This window comes from Bos mutus, chromosome X (assembly GCF_027580195.1).
Source record: "Bos mutus isolate GX-2022 chromosome X, NWIPB_WYAK_1.1, whole genome shotgun sequence".
Taxonomy (NCBI): domain Eukaryota; kingdom Metazoa; phylum Chordata; class Mammalia; order Artiodactyla; family Bovidae; genus Bos; species Bos mutus.
Genome location: NC_091646.1, coordinates 130,292,047 through 130,311,885, shown reverse-complemented (window position 1 = coordinate 130,311,885; position 19,839 = coordinate 130,292,047). Strand labels below are relative to the sequence as shown.

General features: G+C 41.9%; 1 long non-coding RNA gene across 1 annotated transcript in view; it reads left to right on the top strand.

Moving 5' to 3' along the window:
- Positions 1 to 19,061, top strand: part of LOC138986347 (uncharacterized) — a 182,591-nt gene extending 163,530 nt beyond the window's left edge. Inside the window, exons 3-4 of the long non-coding RNA XR_011463180.1 lie at positions 7,791 to 7,937; positions 18,312 to 19,061. This is a non-coding gene — a long non-coding RNA (uncharacterized lncRNA). The remainder of the gene's footprint in view (positions 1 to 7,790; positions 7,938 to 18,311) is intronic.
- The last annotated feature ends 778 nt before the right edge of the window (positions 19,062 to 19,839 follow it).

Here is a 19,839-nt window from a genome sequence, read left to right as displayed (position 1 = left end):
TAAGTAACATGCATGTCTCATAAAGCCTGAAAAACAAACAGACAAGATGTTTCTTGGTCACCATCTGTTCCCCAGCGCTTGAGGGCACCCTTCCATCGATAGAGTTCCCACACTCAACTTCACAACCATGACTCACGCTATTGTCGACCGGGCCCCATGTCAGAAGTCAGCGGTCTCATTGTTCTCAGTTTAGGCAGATTGTGCTTGCTTGGCATAACATTTAATGGAGAACTCTTCATAGCTGTCAGTACATTCAAGCCAATGGACGTATGCCCTCAGGGGGCCTCCTTCCTAAGTCTTTTCTTGTTACCCGTGGCCGTGGAAATGGCGTGCCAGTCTCCTGTAATCTAAGAAGTCTAAGTCTCCATGAACATCATTCAGTCTTTTCACTGGATTCTCACCAACACCCAACACAATCTTTCCCTCTGCATTTACCTCAGAAGAGAAGTAAATTCAATCTTATTAAGCCAAGTAGGATTCTACCTCCTGCCTTGCAGAAGAATATGAAATGAAATAATCATTCATATTTGAGCAGAAGGCATAGAATTTGAGTTTCTTAAATTAGCCAAAGCAGCAACATTGAAAACCATGACAGTTCTTAGCTCCCTGAATGGTACCATAGTAACATATTTTTTTTTCACATACCAGACAAGTAAGATGGAAAAAAATAAATACAGAGAGCAGAAAGACAGAAGGCTGTTTTATGCTCATGTAGATAGGTGGACCATGGCATATCTATACAGTCTGCTCATACATATAAACAAGGCGCTCTCTCGCTCTCGCTCTCTCGCTCTCTCTCTCTCTCTCTCTCTCTCTCTCTCTCTCTCTCTCTCACACACACACACACACACACACACACACACACAGAACCAAGACCTTCTCCCAGATCAGCTGAATTTAGGTACCTCTGAAGAGTCTCAGCCCTGGGATTTCTTTGGAGGGAATGATGCTGAAGCTGAAACTCCAGTACTTTGGCCACCTCATGCGAAGAGCTGACTCATTGGAAAAGACTCTGATGCTGGGAGGGATTGCGGGCAGGAGGAGAAGGGGATGACAGAGGATGAGATGGCTGGATGGCATCACTGACTCGATGGACATGAGTCTGAGTGAACTCCGGGAGTTTGTGATGGACAGGGAGGCCTGGCGTGCTGCGATTCATGGGGTCGCAAAGAGTCGGACACGACTGAGTGACTGAACTGAACTGAACTGAAGGGTCTAGCTCAGCCGGAGCTTCCTGGGCAGCACAAACCAGACCAAGGAGAAGAGTCAGGAAGACAACCTTTATCTTGTGACCCTTGTGGTCCTTCTTCTAGAGAAGCTCAGGGTATGTCAGTTGTTAGAGAGGTTGTGAATTGGTCCCACTTCTTAAAAGATGGGTCTCTTGGTGAATAACATAATGATCAAACAGTGGTTAATCCCAAAACTTTGATTGCATATGCATTATCTTCTTATATCCTGGTTGGCAGCTGAGCATTTTTGCAATCTTTGGTTTTTAAAAAGAAGCTTAGGTAGATCTGGACATTTGCCTTCAGAATAAATGAGAACGCATAGGATGTATGAAGTATTTCAAAAACACTGATACTTATATTCTTTTATATCCTCAGATTCCGAAATGGGACTAACAGTCCAAGACTCATAGCCCCAACTCCCGTGTTATTTGTTTAGCATTGAAGAGGTCAGTTTAAGCTTATGTTCTACAACTAAAGGTGGTACTGTCTGGTTTATGAAGATTAACATGTGGGTTCTTTACTAGGAATTGCTTGTCAGGGCATCCCTCAGAGGAGTCTATATTGTTTTGTTTTGGAAATTGAAGTATAGTTGATGTACAATATTATAGAAGTTAGCGATGTACCATATCAGTTCAGTTCAGTTGCTCAGTCGTGTCTGACTCTTTGCGACCTCATGAATTACAGCACGCTAGGCCTCCCTGTCCATCACCGACTCCTGGAGTTCACTCCAACTCACGTCCATCGAGTCAGTGATGCCATCCGGCCATCTCATCCTCTGTCGTCCCCTTTATCTCCTGCCCGCAATTCCTCCCAGCATCAGAGTCTTTTCCAATGAGTCAACTCTTTGCATGAGGTGGCCAAAGTACTGGAGTGTCAGCTTTAGCATCTATATGTAGATGCTATGGTACTAGATGTACCATATAGTGATTTCCAATTTTTGTATACTCCATTTATAGTTATAAAATATAGGCGTTATTCCCTATGTTGTACCATATATCTTCGTATACTGTTTATCTTATACATAGTATTTTCTACCTCTTACTCCCTGCTTGTTACCTTACCCCTCCCCTCCTTCCCACACTACCCATCACTAATTTGTTTCTGTATCTGTGTATTTGCTGATTTTTTGTTATATTCACTAGCCTATTTGATTTTTTAGATTTCACATGTGATATCATACAGTATTTGTCTTTCTTCAACTTTATTCACTAGGCTGAATGCCTTCAAAGTTCATCCATGTTGCTGCAAATGACAAAATTTCAACATTTTTATGGTTGCATAGTATCTCATGTGTGTGTGTATGTGTGTGTACACTATGACTTCTTTATGTTTAGAATGTTATATTTTAATTTCATATTTTCAACAGGAGAAAATTCTGATCTCCTACCATACTCAAGTATTCCTCCCAAGTTCATCTCTACAATTTCATCTTGCCTTGTGGATATAACCTAGTCTCACTACAGTGGATAAGATTTCTGCCTTACATGTAGCTCCTGATACTAAGATCCATGCTCTTTCAACCTTCCTCCTGAACTTATCCATGCATTAGGGAACCTAGATTAAAGAAACCATGGGTAAACTCTCTCTAAATAATTCTCAGTTTGCTCTCAGGATGACGCCAGCCCTATTAATTAAAAAAAAAAGTAAATGGATAGATATTGATTAGAGGTATAAAGATACAGATAATGAACTGAACCTCTATAACCGAACTGAACTCTAGAGCTGAAGTGAAAGATGAGCTTTTAAAAGTATTATCTGAGATACAACAAAAGTTCACATGTTTTAGGGGTACAGTTGATAAGCTTTGGATGAATAGAACTATGATATCTTTTCCTTAATCAACATGGCGAGCATATCTGTCAAGTTCAAAACTATCCTTGGGCTCCTTGGTCATCCTTCCTTGCTCCCCGTTTAACCTTCTCCCACCCAGTCCTGGGAACACGGTCTTCTGACACCAAAATAAATATTTTTTCTTTAGAATTTTCCCCAAAATCGAATCTGTGTGTGTGTGTGTGTCTGGCTTCTTTCACTTAGCATATTTATTTTAATAATCTTCTGTATTTTTTGTAGACTGTGTTCCCATTTACTCCTGTATGTATTATCTTGCTTGGGCAAAGTGATATGTGGGTGCTTAGTCACTAAGTGTGTCCAATTCTTTTGCAGCCCCATGGACTTTATCCCACCGAGCTCCTCTGTCCATGGGATTTCCCAGGAAGGAATACTGGAGTGGCTTGCCATTTCCTCCTTCAGGGAAACTTTCCCAACCCAGGGATGGAGCACACACCTCCAGCATTTGCATATGCATCCTTTACCTCTGAGCCACCAGGGAAAGTGTGGATTTATTCCATTTATCCATTCAAATGTTGATGGATACAGGTTCCTAGACAAATCTTTGTCATGAACTCAGCCATCTTATCTCCTAGGTAGACACTTAGGGGTAGAAGTACTGGATCTCAATACCTTAGGATTTTAGAGTCCTACCAACAGTAAATGGAACTACCTTGGCTCCAGATTTTTGCCAGGACTTGATGTGACCACTTGCTTTCCTTTCAGATATCATAATAAGTGCACAATGGCATCCAGTTACAGTTGTAACTTCCATCACTTAAAGAAATAAAGAGACATCTTATAATGTCTGTACTTCCCATTTGTCTATTTTCTTTGGTTAAGTGTCTCTGCAAGTCATTTGGCCATGACCCAGTAGGTTATGTGTTTCCTTATTTTAAAGGTTGGAGATTGTTAATGTATTTTGGATACAAGTCCTTTTTTCAGATAGAAGATGTGCAAATATTTTTCCCCCTGGTCACAGGCTTCTCTTACCCTTCCTTAAGGGTATCCCTGAGGTTTGTAAACATTTCCGTGTTGATCAAGATCAGGTTACTAATGTACTTTTTCCAGTGAGTGACTCTGCCTAGGTGTATTTTGTAATCAGTAACCTTAGTTTTAGGTCACAGAGCTTTTCTCCCGTGCTTTACCTCTAGAGCATTTCTTGCTCTAGGTCTTACATATAGGTCTATAAATCTCTCTGTGCTAGTTCTAAAACACAGAGTGATGAATGAAGTTCTTTATTATTTTTTTCTGGGCAATGGATATCCAGTTTTTACAACAACTTTGCTCCACAAATTTATTATTTTCCACTGAATTTCCCTTGTACTTTTATGCACAATCTGCGTGTATATTTCTGTACCCCACACAGGTTTCATTTTTGTTTTCCTTTGTTGTCCCCCATTCTTTATTTGTGTTTGAGACGGCATTAAATTAGACAATTGAAAAACGAGGGTCATATGACTAGCTTTCAACAAGTTTGTGTCATAAGCATTAAGTGTTCATGGTTCACAAACTTGTGAATATAAGACTATTCATCCATGTATAGATCATTACAGTATTATGTTTGCTACGTTTTGAACCTAAAGCAAATAATCATGGAGTAAATGCTTGAGACTTGCAGAGTCCTTAACAGTTTCAAACACAAAGCTTTATTGACTTAAATGAATCCTTTGTTGTTTTTATTTAGCCGCTCAGCAGTGTCTGACTATTGCAACCCCATGGACAGTAACCTACAACCCACAAGGCTCCTCTGTCCATTGGATTTTCTGGGAAAGCATACTGGCATGGGTTGCCATTCCCTTCTCCAGGGGATCTTCCTGATCCAGAAATTGAACCCGGGTCTCCTGCATTGCAGGCAGATTCTTTCCTGACTGAGCAATCAGGTGTTTTTGTTTAGTTAAAATTACCTGAAGAGATCCTGTGATTTAAAGAAAGAAGTAATGAACAGTATGGTGACTGTAATTAATAATATAACATGGATACTTGTCATTCACTTAGGACATAGCTTTTAAATGTTTTTATCTCACTCACAACACACACACAGGGTAACTACATGCTGAGAAAGACGTGTTCCTTCACTTGTTTCTTATTAAAATTGCGAGTGGCTTTTACTTTTTGATTGCACCTTCCTTACTCCTTGCTGCTGCTGCTGCTGCTAAGTCGCTTCAGTCGTGTCCGACTCTGTGCGACCCCATAGACGGCAGCCCACCAGGCTCCCCCGTCCCTGGGATTCTCCAGGCAAGAACAGTGGAGTGGGTTGCCATTGCCTTCTCCAATGCATGAAAAGTGAAAGTGAAGTCGCTCAGTCGTGTCCGACTCCTAGCAACCCCATGGACTGCAGCCTACAGGCTCCTCCGTCCATGGGATTTTCCAGGTAAGAGTACTGGAGTGGAATGCCATTGCCTTCTCCATCCTTACTCCTTAACTCCTGGAAAACTTTAAGAGTACACTGATGCACACTGATTAAACTCAATCATGTTGCTATTGTATTGTTCAGGCCCTCGGTTGTGTGCAACTTTTTGCAACCTCATAGAATTCAGCACCCTAGGCTTTCATTTTCACCGTCTCCCAGAGTTTGCTCATACTCATGTCCGTTGAGTTGGTGATGCCATCCAACCATCTCATCCTGTGTTGTCCCCTTCTCCTCCTGCCTTCAATCTTTCCAAGCATTAGGGTCTTTTCCAATGAGTTGGCTCTTCGCATACAGTGGCCAAAGTATTGGAGCTTCAGTGTTGGCATCAGTCCTTCCAATGAATATTCAGAATTGATTTCCTTTAGGATGGACTGGCTTGATCTCCTTGCAGTTGCAGGACTCTCAAGAGTCTTCTCCCACACCACAGTTCAGAAGCATCAGTTCTTCGGTGCTCAGCTTTCTTTTTGGTCCAACTCTCACAGCCATACTGGAAAAACCATAGCTTTCATTACACAGATGTTTGTTGGCAAAGTAATGTGTCTCCTTTTTAACACAGTACCTACATTTGTCATAGCTCTTCTTTGAAGGAGCAAGTGTCTTTTAATTTCATGGCTGTAGTCACCGTGCCATAGATCCACAATGCCATAGTATCAGATGGATATATTGTCAACTGGGAGAAAGACCTTGAAAATAGTTTTTGAAGATAAAATATTTTTTAGTGGCTTATGTTTCCTGTTTGCTGCCTAACACTTTCATTATTTAAACTGCAGCTACTTCACTTTAAATTCTTGAAACTATTTTAGTGGTCTCTCTCCCTGGTCACACTTTTTATTGTACCTCATTATTATATTTAAGAGCATTTGTGTAAACCTTCCTTTCAATCGATAAGAAGTCTGTTTGTATTGCAAAGGGCTTTGAGTAATGTCTTTTCCATTAGTCTTATGTGCAAAATGGAAGAGGGTTTTATGATTAACACCTGAACTTGTGTCTGTCCACATGATACTATCTGCTTCAGTCAGCAAAGTTGCATTGTCATTTAGTAAGTTTTGATTTTGGCTGCATTTCTCCTGTGACCTGCCACCTATCTGTACTCAGTTTTTTATTTTATTTTCATGTGGTGCAGAAACCTGAGAGCTCAGGGTTATAGAGAGTGCCAGGTACACATGTTCCCATAGACTCTTCTAGCAAAACAACTTGGGGAATAGGAACCCACATAGACACCTAAATGAAATTATTATTATTATTATTTACAGTAGTTTGGAGGTGATGTGTAGCAGGGCATGAAACAGTTCCTATTGCCAAATTTTCAAAATGTATTTATGAACTGCCCCTTTTACACCAGAGCAAATAAAAGAATGATGTTAGAACAAGGCATACATTCAGAGAATGGAGCTGAGGGCTGGAGTCCCTGAAAATAAATGAGGTGCTCACAGCAGTGGTGGTGAGTGGTGACAGAGAAGACAAATTCTATTCTGTCCCAAATAAAGACTAAAAATTATCGTTTTCCTTGCCAGCATAATGTCAGTTCAGTTCTCTTCAGTCGCTCAGTCATGTTCAACTCTTTGCAACCCCATGAACCACAGCACGCTAGGCCTCCCTGTCCATCACCAACTCCTGGAGTTTACCCAAACTCATGTCCATTGAGTTGGTGATGCCATCTAACCATCTCATCCTCTGTCAAGCATAACGTAGGTGCTTTGAAATATTTCAGCTAACTGAGAAATGCTTTATTTCGCATAAAGTCTCCTTTGGCTTCCCTGATAGCTCAGTTGGTAAAGAATCTGCCTGCAATGCAGGAGACCCTGGTTTGATTCCTGGGTTGGGAAGATCCCTGGGAGAAAGGAAAGGCTACCCACTCCAGTATTCTGGCCTGGAAAATTCCATGGACTGTATAGTCCATGGGGTTGCAAATAGCGACAGGACTGAGCAACTTTGACTTACTTACTTACTTACTATAAACTTTCTTCAAGGGATCTGTTTATGAAACAATTGAAAAAATTATATTATAAAATGTTGTGAGGTAGACAAATGTAGAACACAAATATGTATACATTACCAAAAGCAAAAAAGTAAAGAGGAAGAAACTATTTGGATTAAATACCAAAAGCCAGAAAGTAAAGAGGAAGAAAATATTTGGATTAGTTAAAAAACTGTTTGGATTAAATGGAATAAACTATTTGGATTAAACTATTTGAAGGATGAAAATAAATAAATACAGAAGGATGAACAGTGTGGCCTTAAGCAAAAATGTGGGTATATGGCCTGAATGTTAGGTTGGCATCAGTATTTTGTTTTGTTTTGTTTTGTTTTTGCTGTGTCAGCTCTTAGTTGCTCCAGGCCACCCATGATCTTGGTTCTCCGACCGTGCATGGAACTCAACATTCTGTGATTTAGAAGGTGGAGTCTTAACGCTGGACCACCAACACAGTCCCTGCGTCAGTATTGTTGAATTTCAAGACAAGAATCATGTAAGATTTGTGTTTTTTGTTTGTTTGTTTGTTTTTAACTCCCTGGAAATTGCTAAAAATGTTGAAGCACGAAATGACACAGTGAAGTGAGTTTACCTGGATTCTGAACAAAGGGCACCTTGGGCATGGTGTGAGCTGTGTTGCTAAGCTTCCGGGCAATGGTAGACTTGTGTCTTGAGAATATTTACTTCTGATGAGACACAGCAGGGGAGTGGCGTTTCATCTGAGACATAAAGTAGCAGGAGGAATTCACTGTGGTTCTGGACTCCAGTTCTGCACCCCCGTCCCTGGTTCCCTGCAGGGTGAGAGCGCCCGCTGACCTCAGATTACCGTGTGTCTTGCTGATAGGTCACCACATGGCTGGTGGGATCCTGAGGTATATGTGTGTGTGGCAGGGAGACACACCACACTGGGAGCCGAGTCCTGCAGTTCTTTTCGTTGTGTTGAGGGTTACTGGTGCCCTCCTGGCTTCCTTTTACTGCTTTATAAAAACAGAATGGAACTATCATTGATTTCTATTGTTGTGTGAGTTTCTGCCATGCAGCAGTGATTCAGTTACACATATACACAACATCTAGTGTTTTTCAGAGTCTGTCCCATTATAGATCGGAATGAGATATTGAATATAGTTCCCTGTGCTGTGCAAAAGCACCTTGTTGTTCCTCTCACTGCTTCTGGCTCATCTTTAGAATGTTTTAGAACCCTGCTTGTCCTGGGACCTCATCATCTGTTGGCCTGCATGCTCCTGCAGTGACAAGCAAAGTGTCTTTCAGCATCCCTCTGTCTCCTTTAGGAGATTTGGAGGAAATAGCTCAATATCTATATACAGCATAAGGTGTGACAGGTTGTCGGAAGCCAGCATGAGGAGCTTTGTCCGTGACAAAGGTCATGAGGAAGGAGGCTCGACATACACAAAGGCGGGATCAAGCCTCAGGAGTCCCCCTGGAAATTTTCGGACATCTACCCCAAAACCAGAGCCTGCCTACTTTACTACTTTGTGCTCCCACCTACACCTCTGACTTTACGGGGAGCTGTTCCCCACCACCTCTTTCGGAGAAGGAGTTAACTTAGAGCTCCAGTTAATAGAAACTCTTGGGCGTCACAAGAGTGTTTCAATCTACAAACTCCTCTGAAGCTTTTCTAGCCTGTCTAACAGGCTTGTCTGGCCACATGTGATTTTTTATAGCCTCTTAACCATGAGAGGCACGAAATGTTTTAAACCTTTTAAAAACAGGTTTTTTAGAAAAGTTAGAAAACTATTAGTATAGTATAGTGGGCTGATTAAAAATTGTATTGGTGAAGGGTTATTTTTTATTTTTTTTATTTTATTCTTAAACTTTACATAATTGTATTAGTTTTGCCAAATATCAAAATGAATCCATCACAGGTATACATGTGTTCCCCATCCTGAACCCTCCTCCCTCCTCCCTCCCCATACCATCCCTCTGGGTCGTCCCAGTGCACTAGCCCAAAGCATCCAGTATCGTGCATTGAACCTGGACTGGCATCTCGTTTCATACATAATATTTTACATGTTTCAATGCCATTCTCCCAAATCTTCCCACCCTCTCCCTCTCCCACAGAGTCCATAAGACTGTTCTATACATTGGTGTCTCTTTTGCTGTCTCATATACAGCGTTATTGTTACCATCTTTCTAAATTCCATATATATGCGTTAGTATACTGTATTGGTGTTTTTCTTTCTGGCTTACCTCACTCTGTATAATAGGCTCCAGTTTCATCCACCTCATTAGAACTGATTCAAATGCATTCTTTTTAATGGCTGAGTAATACTCCATTGTGTATATGTACCACTGCTTTCTTATCCATTCATCTGCTGATGGACATCTAGGTTGCTTCCATGTCCTGGCTATTAGAAACAGTGCTGCGATGAACATTGGGGTACATGTGTCTCTTTCCCTTCTGGTTTCCTCAGTGTGTATGCCCAGCAGTGGGATTGCTGGATCATAAGGCAGCTCTATTTCCAGTTTTTTAAGGAATCTCCACACTGTTCTCCATAGTGGCTGCACTAGTTTGTATATTGGAAATAAAAGCAAAAATAAACAAATGGGACCTAATTAACCTTAAAAGACTCTGCACATCAAAGGAAACTATCAGCAAGGTGAAAAGACAGCCTTCAGAATGGGAGAAAATAACAGCAAATGAAGCAACTGACAAACGACTAATATCAAAAATATACAAGCAACTCCTATAGCTCAACTCCAGAAAAATAAATGAGCCAATCAAAAAATGGGCCAAAGAACTAAATAGACATTTCTCCAAAGAAGACATACAGATAGCTAACAAACACATGAAAAGATGCTCAACATCACTCATTATCAGAGAAATGCAAATCAAGATCACTATGAGGTACCATTTCACACCAGTCAGAATGGCTGCGATCCAAAAGTCTGCAAATAATAAATGCTGGAGAGGGTGTGGAGAAAAGGGAACCCTCTTACACTGTTGGTGGGTTTTTTATTTGTTGAGCCAATGTTTGTTGTTAAGTTTTCACATTTCCTGTCCTTATACACATTAATGAATATATAAAAAATAAGTATTAACCTTTGATATTTTGGGCTAAACAAAATTTTTTTTAATTAAAACCCACTACACCCCCACCCTATAAAAATGTAACTTTATGTGGTACCTTTAGAGGGTGGTGTCTGTTTTAAAAATAATCACCCCTAGAAAAATAAGTGTCCTGGTTGACTGACCTCTGTCACAAGGAGAGGGTCATAAATTGTCAACATGCCCCATGACCAAAAGATGATGTAACACCCCTAAGGCCTTTGTATACATTTGTATAAAACACCTGACTTTAATAAAAGTCAGGACTGCTGTCCCTGCGTGACCTTTATATAACATCTCAGTGTATAAAAACAGACCCTGGAAAAATAAAAAAAAGGGGTCAGTTCCTCAAAAGACTGGTCTCCCCATGTCATTCTTTCTTTCACCTTCTGGCTAAATCACCTTCTGGAACATGGAGGCTTGTCAAGCCTACTAATTATGCCTGGGCTTCTAAGATCTGATCGGAGAGGCCTTAGGGTCTCCTCTCCTTCAGGAGAACGGGAAGACGTCTGTGGCCTACGTAGGTGGCGTAAATTCCTTGCCTTAAAATTTTATTAGCTTTCCAGGTAAACCAAGTTATTCAGCCTCTTTTCTCCACTGAATTTTCCTACTGAGCTATCCTTATTCTATTACTCTTTATATATCTCTAATTAATATTTAATTAAAGCTATCGTATCCTGATCGCCGAAGCCATCTCCCCTTCAAATTTCCCTAGATCCACCGGGGCTAGACCCCGAAAACAGGTCATGGCAGTATTCATATGCCATAGGCAGTATTCCATATGTGTAAAGTTATGTACAGCTGCCTTTAATATATTGACACACTCAGGTAAGTGACCCATGAGTGGAAACTATATAAACATTTACTTATTTACACCTGGCAGCTCTGGGTCTTTGTTGACCATGCAGACCTTCTGTGCTTGCAGTGAGTGGGGGCTTCTCTCTATTCATGGTGCACTGGCTATTGTGTAGCTCAGCTTGTTGTGGAGGCCCAGCTCCAAATTGTGGGATTCAATAGTTGCTGCACTTGGGCTCAGTATTTATGGCATATGGGCTGAGGTGTCCCAAGGTATGTGGAGTTTTCCTGGACCTGGGATGAAACCTGTGTCCCCTGCATTGGCAGGTGGAATCTTTACCACCAGGCCGTCACAGAAGTCCTAGTATTTATTCATAAATTAGATAAATCATGTCAATAACTTGTATATTTGTGTACATCTTATAATGTGAATCTCACAACTATACATGATTCAATTCAGTTCAGTTCAGCCACTCAGTTGTGTCCGACTCTTTGTGACCCCATAAATTGCAACATGCCAGGCCTCCCTGTCCAAAACCAACTCCCAGAGTTCACCCAAATTCATGTCCATCGAGTCAGTGATGCCATCCAGCCATCTCATCCTCTGTTGTCCCCTTCTCCTCCTGTCCCCAATCCCTCCCAGCATCAGGGTCTTTTCCAATGAGTCAACTCTTCGCATGAGGTAGCCAAAGGATTGGAGTTTCAGCTTTAGCATCAGTCCTTCCAATGAACACCCAGGACTGATCTCCTTTAGAATGGACTGGTTGGATCTCCTTTCAGTCCAAGGGCCTCTCAAGAGTCTTCTCCAACACCACAGTTCACAAGCATCAATTCTTTGGCACTCAGCTTCCTTCACAGTCCAACTCTCACATCCATACATGACCGCTGGAAAAACCATAGCCTTGACTAGACGGGCCTTTGTTGGCAAAATAATGTCTCTGCTTTTCAGTATGCTATCTAGGTTGGTCATAACTTTCCTTCCAAGGAGTAAGTGTCTTTTAATTTCATGGCTGCATGATTAATTAAACATTACATTCAACCCTGTATCCATTTATAATGATATAATATTGATAAGTTTATATTGCAAGTTTTATGGAAATTTATTTCTGTATTTATAAATAAATAAACCATCAAGTTATATTTCTCTTTGTGGTATATTTAGGAAATGGTGTATTTATTAAATTTGTCTGGTGTAATACACATCTGGATATAAACCTGTGTGTTTCTTATATTCTTATTCTCTGTGAAGACGAATTACAGAGTCAGGAAATGTGGGCCCACCATCCCATGAGTGAATCCTTAAATATGTTTTGGAATTTAAAAATTTTTTTGAATTTCAGCTAATTAATGTACCTTACTTAGTTTAAAAAAATTGATCTTACTTTGCACAATAACGGTAGAAATGGGTCCCCTTTCAAGACGCAGAGTCTCCAAAGGATCTAGTGTGTTGGGAACAGTCATGAGGTGTTTACTGCCTGGTAATATTTTCTCAGGAATTAAACGGTAGCAGCTGTCTCCCTGACTCAGTGGGTCACACATCTCCCATCTCCCGACCACACCCCCACTTTCTGCTGGCCTTATGAGAGAGTTATGGAAACTCTGAATCCTGTGTTTGACAAGAGTCACCCCTTCACTCGTCAGGACGTCTGTAAAGTGTAGCACGTGTGGTGTCTGTGTGCAATCTGGGAGCATTCGATTCTCATCAGCTACAGAGTTGTCCCCATGGATTTCAGTCCAGAACAAAGAAAAAGATGGCATGCACACACACACACACACACACACACACACACACACACACGGACACACAGAAACACAGACACACAAACACACAGACACACAGATACACACACAGACACAAACACGGACACACAGAAACTCACACAAACACACAGACACACACATAGATACACACACACACAGACACACAGAAACACGGACACACAGAAACACAGACACACAAACACATAAACACACATACACAGACACAAACACGGACACACAGAAACACCGACACACACACACATAAACACACACATAGACACACACACACAGATACACACAGACACAAACATGAACACAGACACACAGACACAAAGAGACACACAGAAACACAGACACACACATAAACACACACACACATAAACACACACACGGACACACAGAAACAGAGACACACAAACACATAAACACACACACACAGACACAAACACGGACACACAGAAACACAGACACACACACACATAAACACACAAGCACACAGACACACACATAGATACACATACACGGACACACACATGCACACGGACACACAGAAACACAGACACACAAACATAAACACACACACAGACACACACACACAGATACACAGAAACACACACAAACACACAGACACACACACACGGACACACACATACACACAGAAACACACGCACAACCACATAAACACAAACACATAAACACACACACAGACACAAACACGGACACACAGAAACACAGACACACACACAGACATACACACACAGATACACACACACAAACACGGACACACACACACACACATAGACACACACATAGATACACACAAAGAGACACACAGAAACACAGGCACACAAACACATAGATACACACAGACACAAACTAACACATATACACACAAACACACACACTGTTTTCATCATTGTAATTCTAGGCATTACAGTCCTATTAAATCAAAGGAGTTTATTAGAGAGTTTGTTCCTCCAAGACATATACAGGCAGTTTCAAACCAAGAAAAGTATTTGATCTTTAATTAATTAGCATATAACACATATAATTTATTATAGATATAATTTATTATAGGTATAACTCATTATAGATATAGTTTATTGTATATGGGGAGGAGGAAATAGCAACCCACTCCAGTGTTCCTGCCTGGAGAACTCCATGGACAGAGGAGCCTGGTGGGTTACAATCCATGGGGTGGCAAAGAGTCGGACACGACTGAGTGGCTAACACATTATATATGGAGTATCTATATAAGGCATATAATTAATCTAGAATCACCTGAGAGACGTCAGGTACATGTCTGCAGTGAAATGAAGCCCACGGTACAGAACAAGAGTACCAACAGGCACTTAGAGACCTGAGAGATACCAGACCTAAACCCAGCCATGCAGTGAACTGCATTAAGTACAAATGAACTATACACTTTAATGAAGCAGAAGCCAGATTGTCTTTTGTGTTCACAAAGGAAGACAGAACTACATGTATTCTTTTCTTTTCTTTTCTTTTTTTTTTACTTTGCCTTTATTATTCTAGACTTCTCTACAAACATCTTAGATTGCCCTGGTCATGACCATCTGAGCTCTGAATATGAACTGAACTACCTGCGTTCTCGTCTCAGTGCATGGCAACCCTTCCTGCACAGAATCCATTTCCGATGGATCTTAGTGAAACCGAGCAGGACCCCATGGCCCTTCCCACCATGTCCTCCACCTGTCTTTTGTCTGGGGAGAAACTTGAGCCAGAGAATCAGTTTAATCAGAGAAGGGAGAAACACAGAAGCAAAGAAAAACATCCAACCGTGCTAAACACTAATACTTTAGTCAGTAAGCAAATCCAAGGCCCTTAGTTTGTCCTCAAAGGTTGTAGGCAGTATTGCGAGCCATGTCCTGGGAGCTGTCCTACAGACACTGAAACCCCCACCAAATGGACAAGGTAACTACAGGATAACCATACTGTAGTCATGACGTGCTGCTGCTGCTAAGTCACTGCAGTCATGTTGGACTCTGTGCGACCCCATAGACGGCAGCCCACCAGGCTCCCCCATCCCTGGGATTCTCCAGGCAAGAACACTGGAGTGGGTTTCCATTTCCTTCTCCAATGCAGGAAAGTGAAAAGTAAAAGTGAAGTCATTCAGTTGTGTCCGACTCTTCTCGACCCCATGGACTGCAGCCCACCAAGCTCCCCAGTCCCTGGGATTGTCCAGGCAAGAACACTAGAGTGGGTTGCCATTAAGTTGTCACAGTTCTGAGAACTTGTCTCAGACAAGGGAAAGAAAATGACCCTGAAACTGATGATTGTTGTTGAGTCGCTCAGGCGTGTTCTGAGTCTTTTCCAGGCCATGGACAGTAGCCCACCAGGCTCCTCTGTCCATGGGATTCTCTAGGCCAGAATACTGGAGTGGGCTATCATTTCCTTCTCCAGGGGATCTTCCTGACCCAGGGATCAAACCCACATCTCCTGCATTGGCAGGTGGGTTCTTTGCCACTGAGTCACTTTGGAAGCCCCGTTTTATATCAGTACAGAGTAACATGTGAGTTCTCATTTTTTATCTTTCTGGGGCAGTTGTTTTCCACTATTGTTTTGAATGTAGGGCTGAGCAAACTGGTTTTTTTTTTTTTTTTTTTACTGAGTCACTGGTAATAAATTTATAGAGTCTTAGTTGGATGCAGTGTGCATGCAGCCACTTAAACCACTGCTCAGTATATGTTTAATTTTAAGACACACACTGGGTGTTTGTTGTGTTCTCTGCCTTTCTCTACTGTGATTTGAGGCCTTCTCCTTGTGGTGGTTATCTTGTTGAGTCTCAAGGGAGGGCTATAGAGAAGAAGATCAATAGTGCTTAGTTGTCCTGCTGCATGTAGGATCTTCCAGGGTCAGGGATTCAGCCTGTGTCTTCTGCTTTGGCAGGTGGATTCCCAACCTCTGGGCCCCTAGGGAAGTACCTCTGCTCAGTATTTCGGTTTTATTTTTTGGTTTGGTTTAATTCTTGCTGTCATTTTAAGGCTGGCTTACAAAACTAGACAGCATATTAAAAAGTAGAGACAGTACCTTGCCAATAAAGGTCCGTACAGTCAAATCCATTGTGTTCCAGTAGTCATGTAAAGATGTGAGAGTTGGACTATAAAGCTGAAAGTGAAAGTGAAGTTGCTCAGTCGTCCGACTCTTTTCGAGCCCATGGACTGTAGCCTGCAGGCTTCTCCGTCCATGGGATTTTCCAGGCAAGAGTACTGGAGTAGGGTGCCATTGCCTTCTCCAGGGGATCTTCCTGACCCAGGGATTGAACCCAGGTCTCAGGGACTGAACCCAGGTCTTCTGCATTTCAGGAAGATGCTTTACCCTCTGAGCCATTTTTCAGTCAATGTTAAAGAAAGCTGAGTGCCAGAGAATTGATGTTTTTGAACTGTGGTGTTGGAGATAACTCTTGAGAGTCCCCTGGACTGCAAGGAGATCCAACCAGTCCATCCTAAAGGAAATCAGCCCTGAATATTCATTGGAAGGACTGATGCTGAAGCTGAAACTCCAATACTTTGGCCACCTAATGGGAAGAACTGACTCATTGGAAAAGACCCTGATGCTGGGAAAGATTGAAGGTGGGAGGAGAAGGAGACGACAGAGGATAAGTTGGTTGGATGGCATCACCGACTCAATGGACATAAGTTTGAGCAAACTCCAGGAGTTGGTGATGGACAGGGAGGCCTGGCATGCTGCAGTCTATGGGGTTGCAAAGAGTTGGACACCACTGAGTGACTGAACTGAACTGAATTGAAATGGACTGAATCTCTTTGATCCAGTGGCATGACCATTGTGGGTTCCCACATGGCTCCTTTGTTCCCCATCATTAGGCACTGATGAATGACTATTATTTTAAAACACCCCTGATGAGTTACTGAACAGCTACAGATAATTCATCATCTCCATCAGCAGCAAAGACACTGCTTCTGGGGGTGGACCTGAATGCTAGCAGCCCCGAATAGGACACCACATAACTGGTGCCTTGTATCCAACCTCAGTGCTCTTTCTTGAATAGTTAGTGTTCACTTTTGTTGTGTGTGTGTGTGTGTGTGCTCAATCAATAAATCGTGTCTGACTCTTTGAGACCCCATGGACCCCATAGCCTGACAGGTTCCCCTGTCCATGGGAATCTCCAGGCAAGAATGCTGAAGTGGGTTTCCATTCCTTTCTCCAGGGGATCTTCCCAACCCAGGGAAGGGTCCCTTTTTTCTTGTGTGACCTGAATCAGCATATTCTAAACCAGTGAGCCACCTGGGAACCCCATGTAACACTGCATTCTGCCAAATCCTTACCACAACGGGCAACCCCACAGCAGATGAGCACTGCTTAAAAACAGAATTGAGTTGTTTTCCAATGCCAGTTAGGAAAGCACAGGTTCTATTTGAAGTTCTGTAACTAACCATCCCCATTGCTCACATGACCTCAGGTGGAAACCTCATATCACTGTATAAAATTGTTGAAAGGGAAAGTCGCTCAGTCATGGTGGACCCCATGGACTATACAGTCTATGTAATTCTCCAGGCCAGAATATTGGAGTGGGTGTACATGGCCTTCTCTGGGGTTCTTCCCAGCCCAGGGATCGAACCCAGGTTTCCTGCATTGCAGGCAGATTCTTTACCAGTTGAGCCATAAGGGAAGCTCAGAGAAAATTAGTATCTGTGGTTTATTCTCTCTTCTCACCAACACACTCGCAGTGTTCACACCATGTGTTCTAAACAGAGTTATCTCCTGCCACATGCTATACTCAATTTTCTACATAGTTGGATTTACATATTTTTTTGTATTTGCAAATATGGCATCTTTATGGACACATATGTGTATTAATCATTTTATTGAACAGTTTAGAAATTTAGTAACATCAGCAAGAGCAGAGGAGATTTGTGGCAGGAAAGCCATGTAGAATCATGATTTCCTCGGAGAGAACAGACGATTTCAAGGAAAAGGTCTATAATCTTCATATGGATGATTGGGACACATTACTGATGCGATGCTTCTCATAGCCTTACTTCATTTTCTTCTTTAATCGTGAAAAAATTTAAGACGTTGTTGAGATGATTACAGTTAACATGATGTTGGTCAGAGAATGAAAGATAGAAACAGTTACTGCTGGAAGTAGTGAGAAATTCCCTTACAGGACCCATTGCACAGAAGTCACTCTGTGTGACTGCCCATGGGGTTTGCATAGAATGGCTACCTTGTGTCCATCTGCTAAAGCTATGTTATTTTTTTCAGTAGTCATGTATGGATGTGAGGATTGGACTGTAAAGAAAGCTGACTGCCAAAGAATTGATGATTTTGAACTGTGGTGTTGAAGAAGACTCTTGAGAGTTCCTTGGACTGCAAGGACATGCAGCCAGGCCATCCTAAAGGAAATTGGTCCTAAATATTCATTGGAAGGACTGATGTTGAAGCTGAAACTCCAATACTTTGGCCATCTAATGCGAAGAACTGACTTATTTGAAAAGACCCTGATTCTGGGAAAGATTGAAGGTGGGAGGAGAAGGGTTCAATAAAGGATGAGATGGTTGAATGGCATCACCAGTCGATGGCCATGAGTTTGAGCAGGCTTGGGGAATTGATTATGGACAAGGAAGCCTGGTGTTCTGCAGTCCTTGGGGTACCAGAGAGTCAGACATGACTGAGCAACTAAAGTGAACTGAAACGAGCTGTGAGCAACCCAGTATCAGGTCTTATGATGAGAGTTATTAAGTTACATATGCACATGTCTGAGATGTAGGAGACTGTGTACTGGGTGACCTATGCTGCTTAACATCTATAAATCTTCCTTACAATCATAAAGATGTGGCTGCAAGATCATTCATTCACACTGGGGTTCCCCAGAGTTCATGTTTCACAGCTCAGGGCTTCACACAATCTTCTTTGTCTACAAAACATGTCACTGCGGGGTCTAGACCAGTGTGTGCATTTAGATACTTAAGTCCAAACCCTTATGTAAGCCCTAGCCTTTGCCACTTGGCAGGATGGACCGTTTTGTGATCCTATTTTTTTTTAATAAAGTTTTATTGAAATTTAGTTGATGTGCAATGTTGTGTTAGTTTCTGGTTCAAAGCAAAGTGCTTTATGCATACATTTGTTGTTTTTATTTAGTTGCCAAGTCATATCCCTCTCTTTTGTCCCTATGGTACATTGCCAGATTCCTCTGTCTTTGGCATTTTCTAAGCAATAATACTGGAGTGGCTGCTGCTGCTAAGTCACTTCAGTCATGTCCGACTCTGTGCGACCCCATAGACGGCAGCCCACCAGGCTCCCCCGTCCCTGGGATTCTCCAGGCAAGAACACTGGAGTGGGTTGCCATTTCCTTCTCCAATGCAAAAAAGTGAAAAGTGAAAGTGAAGCCGTTCAGTTGTGTCCGACTCTTAGTGACCCCATGGACTGCAGCCCACCAGGCTTCTCCATCCATGGGATTTTCCAGGCAAAGTACTGGAGTGGGGTGCCATGAGTGGCTAGTCATTAACTATTCCATGACCCGCATCTCCTGCATCAGCAGGCAGATTTCTTTATACTGAGCTTCCAGGGAAGCCCTCAGTTAATACACATATGTATGTAAATATATACCTTTTTACATTATTCTCTTTACAGGTTATTACAAGTCATTGAGTACAGATATCTGTGCTATACAACATATTCTAGGTGTTCATTTTATGTTTAGTAGTATATATCTCTTAAACCCAAACTCCCAAATCATCCCTTCCCCCAGTTATCCCTTTGGTAACCATATTTTGTTTTCTGGGCCTTGAGT